This window comes from Trachurus japonicus, chromosome 3 (assembly GCF_045865225.1).
Source record: "Trachurus japonicus isolate A0001 chromosome 3, Traja_1.0".
NCBI lineage: Eukaryota > Metazoa > Chordata > Actinopteri > Carangiformes > Carangidae > Trachurus > Trachurus japonicus.
The window spans coordinates 39,386,889-39,399,733 of NC_140909.1; the positions used below are offsets into that span (position 1 = coordinate 39,386,889).

At 42.8% G+C, this 12,845-nt stretch overlaps 1 long non-coding RNA gene across 1 annotated transcript; it reads left to right on the forward strand.

The window, feature by feature from the left end:
* The first annotated feature begins 7,792 nt into the window (after positions 1-7,792).
* On the forward strand, positions 7,793-12,167 carry LOC146990385 (uncharacterized). Its single transcript, XR_015035665.1, has 5 exons — positions 7,793-7,995; positions 9,252-9,306; positions 9,712-9,796; positions 10,062-10,154; positions 12,033-12,167. It is a non-coding gene; the product is annotated as an uncharacterized LOC146990385 (long non-coding RNA).
* Positions 12,168-12,845: the final 678 nt, after the last annotated feature.

Here is a 12,845-nt window from a genome sequence, read left to right on the forward strand (position 1 = left end):
GAAAAGGTCACAACCTTTTGATTCAGACACATAACAGGCGGTAGCAGGAGGAGTGAGAGGAGAGGAGGGTGGGTGGGGGTTGGCACAGTGGGAGAGCCAAATTGGTGGCAAGACGCATGAATAAAGATGGAGCACCACCATCCACTGGCTGGTGTAGCATTGAGCCGAATAGAAATGCCAGCAGAGCAGAGATATTACACAGTGTGTTGCATTTAAATTGAACACTGGATGAACTTAAGGGGAGAAAAGAAGCACAAGACTCCTCATCATGTCTGCAGGTGGTGCTGCCGGTGGAGGAGCTGCGTCCGCCGGGCAAAGCTGGGACTTTTCTTTATCTTATTTTATTTTTAAGATGAGGAGTTTTAGAACATCACTGATTTCCCTGGAGTTAAGAAATTCATGAAATTCCACACAAGTGTCTCCAAGACAACATGTGACACAGTCAGCTGTACTGGTTTCAATTAAAGGAGTACATCTGGAGCAGCTCTCAGGGGTGTTCCCTCCTCAGTGTTCTTAATGGGGGGTTGGTGGTGGGGATGGGAGACATGTAAGAGTGTGAATCAGTGCTTCCCAGATTCACTGACCGAAACAGACCAGGCAGTGTGATGATCTCCTGTCAGAAAGAACTCTCAGAAGAAGATCTGGAAGTGGCCACCTGGGAATAATTTCACAGGCTAATTTTAGTTGTATGGAGATTATGTTTTGCTTTTGTTATGACATATCTCTGTGTGTGATACATTGTGTTGTTTTATTTTACTTAACCACTGTAAATAAAACATAACTGTGTGCATAATGTATGAGTCAACATAGTCCCTGGTAAATCATATAACTAGATGTTTACGTACTACACCAAGTTTTAAGTGATATTTCAACATTTTGGCAAATTCGACTATTGCCATAATCCCCATAATCATAGCAGTAGGCTCATTACCCATAATTGTCATTGCATGTTGATTTGAGATTGATGGGGCCGAGACGGAGGTGCACGGTATTTCCATGTTTCCCTCATCAAACTAAATACACAATCCAACAACTCCAAAACACTCTGGTAGACAAGTTGTAACCTGCACATTCACCACGTTATAAAATAAGAATGGAATTACAAGACAGACCTGTTTCGAGGCAAATGTGTAACCGGAACTACATTTCAGACATGGCTGCTGGGCGAAGTGATTTCAAATGCAAGTAGTTCTGAGTATTTGCTTCATGTGTCGTAATGTATATACGTTATTATTTCATAGTGTGGCGAATGTGCAGGTCACAACTTGTCCACAAGAGCATTTTGGAGTTGTTGGATTGTGTATTTAGTTTGATGAGGGAAACATAGAAATACCATGAGCCTCCGTTGTGTTAGCTGAGCAGCTCGCGTCTCTGCCCCGCTGATCTAAAAACAGCTTGCACCGACATTTAAAGGTAACGAACCTACTCCTAAGACTGTAGGGATTGGGGCGCCGAGTAGGTTGCAGTAGGTTGAGCAGCCCCATGTTTAGAGGTTACAGTCCTCACTGCAGGCGGCCCCAGTTCAAATCTTGCATCGGACGGCCCTTTCCTGCATGTCATTCCCCCTCTCTCTGCCTCCCCATTTCCTGTCTCTCTCAACTGTACTATCAATAAAGGTATGAAAAGCCAAAAACATATAGGGATAGGCGAAATTGCCAAAATGTTGAAATATCCCTTTAAAATATCTGGGCCTCCCTGCAGTGTTTCCTTGAACAGTGATACTAACTGACTGGCATTTCTAGCAGGATGTAGCATGAAACCAGAAACTGTGTCATCTCCAGACATAGCTACATTGGAGCAACAAGTGTGGGTCTTGTTAAAAGGACAATTCCAGGCGAATTCAACTCGGGGGTGTATTTTCATATCATTTTAGGTCTAAAAGAATGAATCTGAAGATTTTCAGTTTAATCGCTCCTGTTTTGCGGTAGTTGCGTCTATCCCCGCATCGCCACGGCAGCAATGAATGGGAGTGGATGTAAGTTCCGCTGTTTAGGCTGTTTACATCCCTCAAAGCCACATTTTTTTTCCAGACAGCGTCAGATGGCTCCTCAAACATGCACCGAGAAGTTTATTTACTTCAACAAGCCGACATGTTTGTAAAACTAGATCTAATTCAAAGTCTCCCGGAGTCTCGCGCGAGACCCAGTTGCCGTGCGCGGTGTGTTCACATGCAATGGGAAAAGCTACCGTTTGTGTCATAAACACAGGAATATCAACTCTTTACTTGCTTCAAGTAAAAAAAACTTCTCGGCGCATGTTTGAGTAGCCACCTGATGCTGTCTGTGGAAAAAAATGTACACTTGAAGTAAGTAAAGAGTTGATATTCCTGTGTTTATGACACAAGCGGTAGCTCCCGCTGCGCCTGAATACACCAGCACTGCAACTTTGGGCTCGCGCGAGACTCTGGGAGACTTTGAATTAGATCTAGTTTACAAACATGTCGGCTTGCTTGAAGTAAATAAACTTCTCGGTGCATGTTTGAGTAGCCATCTGATGCTGTCTGTGGAAAAAAATTGCGGCTTTGAGGGCTGTAAACAGCCTAAACAGCGGAACTTACATCCACTCCCATTCATTGCTGCCATGGCGATGCGGGGACAGACGCAGCTACCGCAAAACAGGAGCGATTAAACTGAAAATCTTCAGATTCATTCTTTTAGATCTAAAATGATAGGAAAATACACCCCCGAGTTGAATTCGCCTGGAATTGTCCTTTAAATACACAGTTTAAGATGACAGGCTGGATGACTGGATTTAAATACGTAAAGATTCTGATGCAAAGTCATGATTGATGCACCATAACAAGTTGTATAAATGGCTCCATGGCAGAGCATGTGGGAGTGCTTATATCCTGAACTTTTGAAACAGTGCATTTAGTCAGTGGAAGAAAGTTGGAAACTTTGATGATGTACAGTGTTATTCACATTATTCTAAGAAAAAAAGGAATTCATTCATCAGCAACATTGTAAGCTTGAAGCACAGTTTGGTTGAACCTGAGCTGAACTTATGGTGGGCTTCAATGAAACAATTCACATGTTGTAACGTGCTGACACAAAGGAGGGAGAAAATAAACATGAACACACCTGTTTGAAGCTCTGTGTCATATTATAGCAACACTAGTGATCATCATGCAGACACAAGAACAGGCCCGACGCTCTACCTCCAAAGATACAGGGTTCAACCACAGTACATCCACAGAAGGAGAGGTGAACGCTGTGTCAAAACACCCCAACAGGCAGAGTCAGACAGAGTGTGGAGAAAAAGTCCCAAAGTCTGGATGGGAAATATACCATCAAGGACTGTTGAGAATTGTTACCATTGGATATGTTCTGGGGCGTTATGTACTTTGTTTTTATACTTCAATGACGTGATGTATGTTTTGAGATATCATGTATTCTATTCTAGTACTTGAACGCACATAACCTGATGTGTGTGAACATGAAGCCAGATAGTGTGACTCTAGCCTGATAAACAAGGACATAATGTAACTGCTGAGCTCTCTTAGTCTGTCAGTTAGGTCTGTTGCATTAGATACACGCCTGAACAACAACACACACATCATGTTGCTTATCATATTCTGAGAACATGCTGAGAACATCCAACCTCTGTACGGGGCAGGCCCAGCCCAAGAAGATAAATGTGACCCATTTCCTGAAATCTGGACTCACTCCTGACCGAGATCCTGCGAGAGCTCTGTCACTCTGAGTCCAGTGCTGATGTACTTTATCTGTGACCTGAGTAAACTCTACTACTTTTGTACGAAAGACTTCTCTGGTTTGTTCTTGGGCTTCCAATACAAAGAATCGGGACTAACAAATGGTGCCGTGACCCGGATTGGTTGACTCTGAGACTGTGTCTGACTGAGGACCACCAGAGTGGATCGAAGGAAAACTTTTTTCAGACAATTCAAAGCCGGCTAAACGAAGGGTAAGCAGGAAACCTTTTCTATCAAATGTCTGCACATTGGAGACTACTAAATTAAATTGTCTGAATAAGGTAATCCTAACATCCCTAAAACTGTTTTGAAAAAAAAAAAAAAAAACAGAGCCAAGATTAAAGGAATAGTTCACCAAAAAATGAAATTCAGTCATTAGTGATTCACCCTCAAGCTGATGAATACTAAAGCCCTATTCGCACGGGATTAGTATTACCTGGGGACGTCTGGTGATTTGTAAATTACCCCCCCACGTCTGTGTTTCTTGCAGTGCATTCACACGGGATAAGTGAAGTCTGTATTTTTACTCGAATTTACTGACATTAAGGCTCCGATATGACGTCAAAGCTGTGCATGTCGTAACATCCGCTGCTGTCACACCCATGTGCGAAGCAAATGTAAATAAAATGTCAAAGCAGCAACGTGACAATAATGGGCCATCACGGCATTTGTATTAAACCTGTTGAAAGCCGCCGTCATCCATCTCAATATCCTCCTAAATTTTGCTCTTTTTATGGATCTGAGCTGTTATTCAAATGGCCCGTGTTTGCACCTAAAACGCCTTTGAAAATGCCGCTCATAATTTCCACCGCAGCCTCCATGTTTCAACCCGTACAGTATGGTTTCAACCAGGGAAGAACAAAAAATGCCCCTCAATTACTGAGATGCAGATTCGCACGGGACTAGTTTTACCACAGGACGTCGGTCTTTGGTGAAATATAGTAGGTAATTTGCGGGGGAATTTTTACTTACTTTTTTACTGACATGGCGCATTCGCACGGGATTAAGATCACAGACGTCCTCCACAATTATTAAAAATTACCAAAGGTCCCCAGGTAATACTAATCCCGTGCGAATAGGGCATAAGAGTAGTTTTTTCTTCCTCAAAGTGCATCTGGAGACCAGGCCAGTTCGTAGTCCAACAAAATCCTTATACTGTGAGAGTCAACAGCGCCTGACACAAAAAGTCCATAAAACTACACAAAAACCTTGTAATATTCATCCATACTGCTCATCTGCTGCAATCCAAGTGTCCTGAAGGGATAAAGTCCAGAGTTTACTCAAAACAACGTCATTTAGGACATTTTTACAACCTAAACAGTCCTGTATTGCACTCTGACGTTCACACGCGTGGCCCAAGCAAATTCAATACAGGACTGTTTAGTAGGGGTGTAACGATTCATCTACAAATCGATGAATCGATTTATATTCCTACGATCCAACTGGATCGATCTGTGCTCGGCAAGTTGGCCACCCTGGCGACATGGATCGATCTAAAATCGTTTAAAGGTGTACAGAAAAGAAAATTGAATTTAAACCCACTCTGGGTCATAAAATTAGTGTAATAACTCATCTATCAGACGATGTACGCCAAACTTTGTGCAAAATTCTATTTTTGAGTAAATCCAGGATGAAAGTGTGTATTTTTTTTTCCGCATTGGATAATGCAGGCGCATGGATTATACGTCAGCCTGTACACGATTCACCAGCCACTGATATTGGATCCGTAATCCGTCATTCAAACGTCTGAGACACGCACACACACACGGAGCTCGGTCTCGCCCCAAACTTTGAATATCCCGCCCGCTCGATAACGACCAATCAAATTCGTTTTCCTTACTTGGGTAAACTCGTGTTGCAGTTCGTGACAACTCGGCGCGACAAACAGGACAAACAGCCATTTCTGTACACCTTTAAAATGGGAAAAAATCGATTAAATCGATACTAGGAAATTGCACATTGGAATTAAGCACGGCAAACTTAATATGTTTTTTGTTTGTTTTTTATTGAGCTTTTATTGTAAAAGACACACGTTAAACCAGCCATAGGCGGCAACTGTCTGACCCGCGAGACCGCGGCGGTATTGGCTCTGATCTGAGGCACCTGTCTTAATATGAAACTAAGTGAGTAACATGAGAGATAAGGTGCCCACATGTTACGTTACGTCGATCTCACCCCACACTGTAGGCTAAGTCTATGGTTGTGGAGGTAAACGTGAAGACGTACCGCGCGATGGAGAAAGAAAAAAAAAGGATAATATAAGTCAGATAATTAATAACATGACCCGCACCAAAAGGTGGCAAACTGACTGGACTGATGAAGTTGTTTTATTTTACTGGGCCATGCTTACACTGAGAGTGACAAAGTGACAGCTGACGCTCCCTCTCTCTCTTGCTGTGTGTGTGTGTGTGTGTGTGTGTGACTCACACAGTCTCTCAGTACAGATGCTAAACATTATGCAGATGGATTTAAAAGACTGCACTAATGGTAGCCTATGCATAAATAAGTAGAAAAGTTATTCCTGTGTGCCTCTTGCTATAGTGTTATTAATAATTCCTTTTTGCTGTTCTACACACCTGGGAGCTTTTGAGCTACTGCTCCCTTCTCATTGTCTTCGAAAACAAAATTGCCCATGACTGAATTTCATTTTTTGGTGAACTATTCCTTTAAGTTCCACAAATCTCGAATCACTCACAGAGGCAGGAGACATGGGGCAGTTATAATAGCCCCTGTGACATCACAGAGGAGTGAGAAGACATGGGGCCGAAGGAACAACCAGAACAGTAGTGAACAGCCATCATATCTCTGTTGCTCCTCAAACGTTCTGCCACATCCTCCTGCAGAGTTGGCCTCAACACAGCTACTGCCTCCCCATGAGAAATGTCCAGAAATCTGAAATACATCCACTGCTTTCTCCAAAAACTTCTCTGTGACCTTTGTTCACCTTCAAACTAAAATCTGAAGTTACAAGCTACATTTTTTTCTGAGTTGAAGGCAAAGCCATGAAGTTCAGGAGCAAAGAAAGACCAGATATTCATCTAATGCCACCATGTCAAGAATAGACGTGCATCGAGACATCGGGGGCTAGAGGGTGGGGGTAAAGTGAAGGTAAAAGAGGAAAGAGAGAGCGAGGGAGAGACTGTAAGAGGACTAGACGCCTTGAACCAGAGGAGAAGAGAGGAAATAATCTCCTCTGCTGTTGAGGATTTCACTATATTTCTGCTCCTCTGATAAAGCAGAGCTTCAGTTCATTATGTGACAGCAGCTCTGTGCTGTGCTGTAAGTAATTCATGATTTCAAGGATTAGAACCAGACAAGGAGGTCACTTTCCCACATTTTGACTCGTGGAGCCAATCTCTATTCAGGTGATTATACAGGCCATCTGAGGCGTTCACATTTAATAAGTAACCTTTTAACTTTCTCAGTCAAAGTTGACTTTTCTCTTGTTTTTTGCCATCACTTCATTGCATTCCTGTCATAACTCTGACGCAGGCTGCATTAAACTGATGTGCTGAATCCATTCTTTTGATTTCACAATTGACAACTTTCATCTGAGACAAACCAGGTCAGATGGTGCAGTGGAGTAACATGGTTACAGTTTTTATCAGCAGTTGAAGTTATGAAACAGCGTGTTCTGAAAGGCCTTCATACAGACATCATAGTAATATAATCTACTGGATATAAAGCCCTGGGTGAGACTTTCAGGGTCTTATTTTGACATTATTCCTCTGACTGCAGTGTTTTTTAATGACAGGAGGCAGAAGAAGTCACTGGTTTGATATGTCTGCATAAATTTAAATCTGAATCCAGCCAAGGTTGCTTTTGAATGCTTTTGCCGGGGGTCCCAGAATGGATCCCTGTGGGACCCCACATCACAGCACTATAAGTGTCAATCAAGACAAAGTGCACACAGATGAGTGCCAGATAAGGGATACATATGTCAGAACCTCACTGGAGCAGTGGACCAGTTATAGGATCAGGAACCTCAGTGGCTCAGATGTGGTGACGTCACCCACACAGCAGGAGACTCCGACGCGGATCCGCATTCAAGTCACCAAACCCGCGTGACTGTCACACTCGTTTGGCCGCCGCCTAGAGGATCAGCCCCGCCTCCAGGCAGAGCCGTTATTCTACCGTCAAACAGCGGATCCCGAACGGACCCGTGTCGGACGTGTGGACACGGACGCGCCTTTACTGTAACGGTCGAACACAGTAGTCCACACCGAGCCGAGACTAGAGGAGTCATCTTTCTTTGCTGGGACACGGTTGTGCTGAAGCCTCTAGTAAGTTTATTGATTTATTGATGTATTGCGACATTCACAGTAAACACTGGCCTTTGTGTTTTTAATCGTCATGTATATTAATGCTTGTAATGACGTTGTTTGATATTAGCACTGTTAGAACTTTTGTAGTTTTGTGCAACAGGCTAGGTTAGCTTCTAGCTGAGATGTGATGATGCACGTCTGTAGCTATTTTGTTTTAAAATGGGATAGCAATTTCGGGAGAATATGTTGTGGTTGTGTGACTAAAAAAACACACATTGTTATTTGGTAACGTTATGGTTATCTGTTTTAATGTATCGCAGCTGTTATGCTGTGTAACGTTAGCCTATGCTAGCGGTAACTTATGTAACTTAGCTGCTATTTCTCCGACCTCGACCTCCCATTTCCTCGATTTAAGTAGGCTATGCCCGGTGTTCCGACTCCCAATAATTACGAGTCGCCCTCTTCATACACATTACGGTGTTTTTTTTTTTTTTTTTAAATAATTATTTTCTTTTCTTTAAAACTAACTAGCCGTTAGCGGCTAGTTAGCCGGCTAGTTAGCCGCTAACGGCTAGTTAGCCGCTCGGCTTTTATTTAAAAAATAAAAAACACCGTAATGTTTATGAAGAAGGCAACCAACTCCAACGGTACGGAGTTTAGAATGACTTTTTTAAGCCTCTCTTTGCTCCTCATGTCTTAATTCTCCGTGACTTTTCGCTAGCCGAGCGGCTAACGGCGCTGTTGTACTGTATATCAGCACGGGTGTGAGAAGGTCATAGGTACGAGGCCGCACACCCGTGCTGATATACAGTAGGCTACAACAGCACTCCCTCTGCCTTTATCCCACGACGGGGAAATTCACAAGTTACAGCAGTAGTACAAACACACTCACACATGCCATGCACACTGGCAATATTAATGTTTAAGCTTGTCAGTGCTTTATGATGATTAATATATGCTGAGAAACAAGATTGTAAATCAAGCAGGAAAGACCAATAATTTGTGTTTAATGAATCAAATATAATCAGATATTGTTTTGGTCATAAATAGGCTATGTTTAATTCGCTGGGGAGGAGGGGCGGGCACACAGCTTTTCTTTTTTTTTTTTTTTTTTTACTTTTTTTTTTAAATAATGAGGGCTGTCATTTTTGCTAAGCTTAAGTCAACTAAAGTTAGCTATTTTGTGTCTTCTAATGTCCTGCCTTGAGTTTATGTTGTCTACACACCCACATACTTGACTTTTTTTCAACATTTTTTCTATTTTTACTGTGTAGATAATCCTCCAGCTAGGCCAATATTTGACATGTCTCTGGGTGCTGCTGTGTAGTGGTGAGTATTAGCCTACTATTCAATTGCTTTTGTTGGTTTTAGGGATGCACATTTTGAATTTTTTTCCTGACTGATGATAACCAACGCTTGTTAACCGATATGATTACAATGCTCTCGGGGGCGATCACTTTTTCTCTTTTGCGCAGCTCTGTTGTAACAGGTGATGCAGATCGATGTCCCTGTAGGCTACATTTGTTGTCTGACCTTCTTTTATGATATTATTCCTTTTTTAATATTGTGAGTAAAGATTATTACTGCAAGTCCTATTGCCTTTAAGATTCTAATGTTCATTTTTTTTGTTGAAACTATTTTGGAGAGATATGTCTAATAATCAGTCTTCATTACAACACAAAATAATATGGCACCACAAACTAAACCAATTTCCATTTGTCTTTCTTTCTCTAGTGAATGTGGCAGTGTAAAGGGTGTTCAGTTGCTGTGCAATATTTGACATGTCTCAGGGTGCTGTGTCAAAGGCTCTGCAGTAGTGGTGAGTATTAGTACTAAATCATTTGTTGTTTTCTGAGTTTATTGTTTTTTTTCATTTATGTACATTATTTTTAAACAATTACTCAGTAATGAAAAAGAAATAGGGGGCATCATTGCACCAATGGATGAAGTAAATATATTCTCTGGGTTGGGGGTGTAACAACTGATTGTCTTCAAGACAAAAATGCCTTTTACCAGGACAAATGAGAATTTTCACAGACATGAACTCAAACAACATAACTTGTGCCTCTGCTTTTCTGCCGTAGGATGACGACGTGGATCTGGGAAGAGAATGCGTCCTAAAGACCCTCTGCGTTTACCTGAATGAGGACCCGGAGAATCTATTGAGAGAGTATGTGGTAAGTATTACTTAGGTTTAGTATGTTGAGATGTTATCTTTCGTATTTTATATAAACTTTAAAACATCTACTCATTGTAATTACTTTACAGTCAGCTAAGTTGTAGGATAATATGGTAGTGATCTTAATATCAAAGTGTGTGTTTATTTTTCATTAAAGGGATAGTTCGGGTCTTTTGATATCTATCTACTTGTTTTAGCACAGAGCTAAAGGGAGAGCTTTATGAACCTGATGTGATGCTGAACCTCATCAGATGGAGTTCCATAGACTGTAGGAAAGAGGTTAGAGCAGAGAAGAGTGATCGTTGCAGCGCAGTCCATGGTGGAAGATCAGACCAACAAATATACAGACAGACAGCGTGCATCACCTCCAAGGATGGTGCTGCTGGAAAAAAAAAAAAAGAACAGCACTCCTCTGCAGCCAGCTGACGTGTAGCTCACCTGCAGCTGTCAGAGGATCCTCGCTCTTTCTTTAACCTGGCGTTTGGATGCACTTTGTTCAACATGTGAAGATCTAACCACCATCTGACCACCGGTCAGCTGAGCCAGCTAACAGAGTGGACGTGGCTGGTGTGTAGGCTCGCTATTTGATAACGGCAAGAAAAAATAATCGTCCTGATAGTGTGTGTACATTTGTCGGGCTGATCTTCCATCACAGACTGCGCTGCATTACTGATCATCACCCGGTCACCCTGTCTGTCACAGCTGCAGCTGTGGTCTAACTTCAGCTTGTTGCTTCCCTGTCCCTCCTCTCTGTGTCTGCCCGTTCTAACTCCATCTGATGAGGTTCAGCATCACATTAGGTTCATAAAGGTCTCCCCTTGGCTCTGTGCTAAAACAAGGGATGGCTTCATCACTTGTGTCATAATCAGATATGTTTACGTGAACTATCTGAGCAATAAACTCCATGAAACAGCTGATGGAAATGCGCACAGCCGTCTACAGGCGGCAGCGCGCAGTGATACGGAGGGAGAGAAAATAGCAGCAAGCGATTGTGAGGTCAGACTTTTTTGTGGACAACGGTTTTGTGATGCAAATGTATCACTCTTTTGAACGCATATTGTTTTGAGAAGTAAAACGCTTTATTTTTGTGACCCCAGCCAACTAACCGGACTACATTCGTCAGCACCGCAAACTCTCAAAGTGTGAGAGAGAGAATTAAACATAGCCTATTTATTATCAGTTACTATGACCAAAACAATATTTGATTCGTTAAACATAAATTGGTCTTCCCTGTAGGATTTGTTTTATTTACAATCTTATTTCTCAGCATATAGGCCTATTAATTATCATGACAACATAAAGCACTGACGAATAAGCCTAAACATTGATACAGGACTCTGTAACACAACTCATCACACATTCATGCTCTCCCTGTGTGATCATCTGAGAAGCAGACAGTCTGAGGTTGAAGTTTAGGTGACACTGTGACGGGTCTCTGTACGTCTTGACCACATGTCAGTTGTTCAGCTGTAGTAGAGGAGAACTCAGCTGTTTTCAGCTCCGCCGCACGTAGCGGTTTTTTTTTTTGTTTTTTTTAGGAGCTCCGGTATATTGCGGCTTTATGCGGGAGGACACGTGATAAACTACATCTGATCCAATGTATTTATCTGAGCTTGGTCACCGTGAGAGGCACCGGTCGCTTTTAGCTGCGTTCATATGCTACACCTGACGCTGTGCAGCACACCTGACGCAGGACAGGGCATTTTGACAGGTCTGTGCTCACATCAGCTGTGTTTATTTACCCTCACCCTGTCACATAAGCGATCAGCTGTTTTTTTTTGTTTTTTTTTTAACGTTTGATGTCTTTTTTTCTTTTTGCTCGAAATTAAACATGGTATGACCTTGACTCCCTATATATCTGTCTGTTTGATTACAGGTGCTGTAAGAAAAAATATAGTGACAGGTCAGCCACAGATGACGAGGTGACCAAACACGCCATCCACCTTGCGGCAGATTGTGCAGCGAGGAGACGTGTCCCGCCTCCATCCACGCGAGAACCCCAGTAGCATGTACTTCAAAAGAATAAACAATATTTGTATTGAACTTCTTGTCGTTCACCAGTTATTCATTTTCTGATATTTTAGCTTCACATTTCATTGAAGTTGTAGCCTCATTTTGTACAGTAAATTGATGTCTTGACTTGAACCTTTTCTGTATATTGACAATAGTGTTGGGTTAAAAATGCAAGGCAATGCAGATTTAAGCTTGGTGTAGAAGTCTAGGCTAGGCATAGTTATAGTTTTAGTTTAAGCTATTTTATGGAGATTTTGAAAATGATGAACGGGTCCAAAACGGACCCGGGCCAGAGGTTTTTTTTGCGTCCGTTGCGGATCCGCGGCGGATTTGCGGGTCCCGAACGGACCCGGGCCAGAGGTATTTTATAAATCCGTTGCGGGTCCCAAACGGATCCGGGCCAGAGGGTTATTATGAGTCCGTTGCGGATCCGCGGCGGATTTGCGGGCCCCGCACGGACCCGCCACGGAGGTATGATTTAAATCGCGGATGCGGACCGGATGCAGCGCGGATCCAGGACGGGTCCGCGATCCGCCTTCGTAGCGGATCCGTCACGGAGTGCAAGTGGACTCCGATACGGGTCCGTTTCGCGGGTCCGTTCCGGAAGCCGCGCTACATCCGCGGCGGGTCCGCGGCGGACTCCTTTTGCTATGTGGGCACCTGCAGTCTCTGCTGT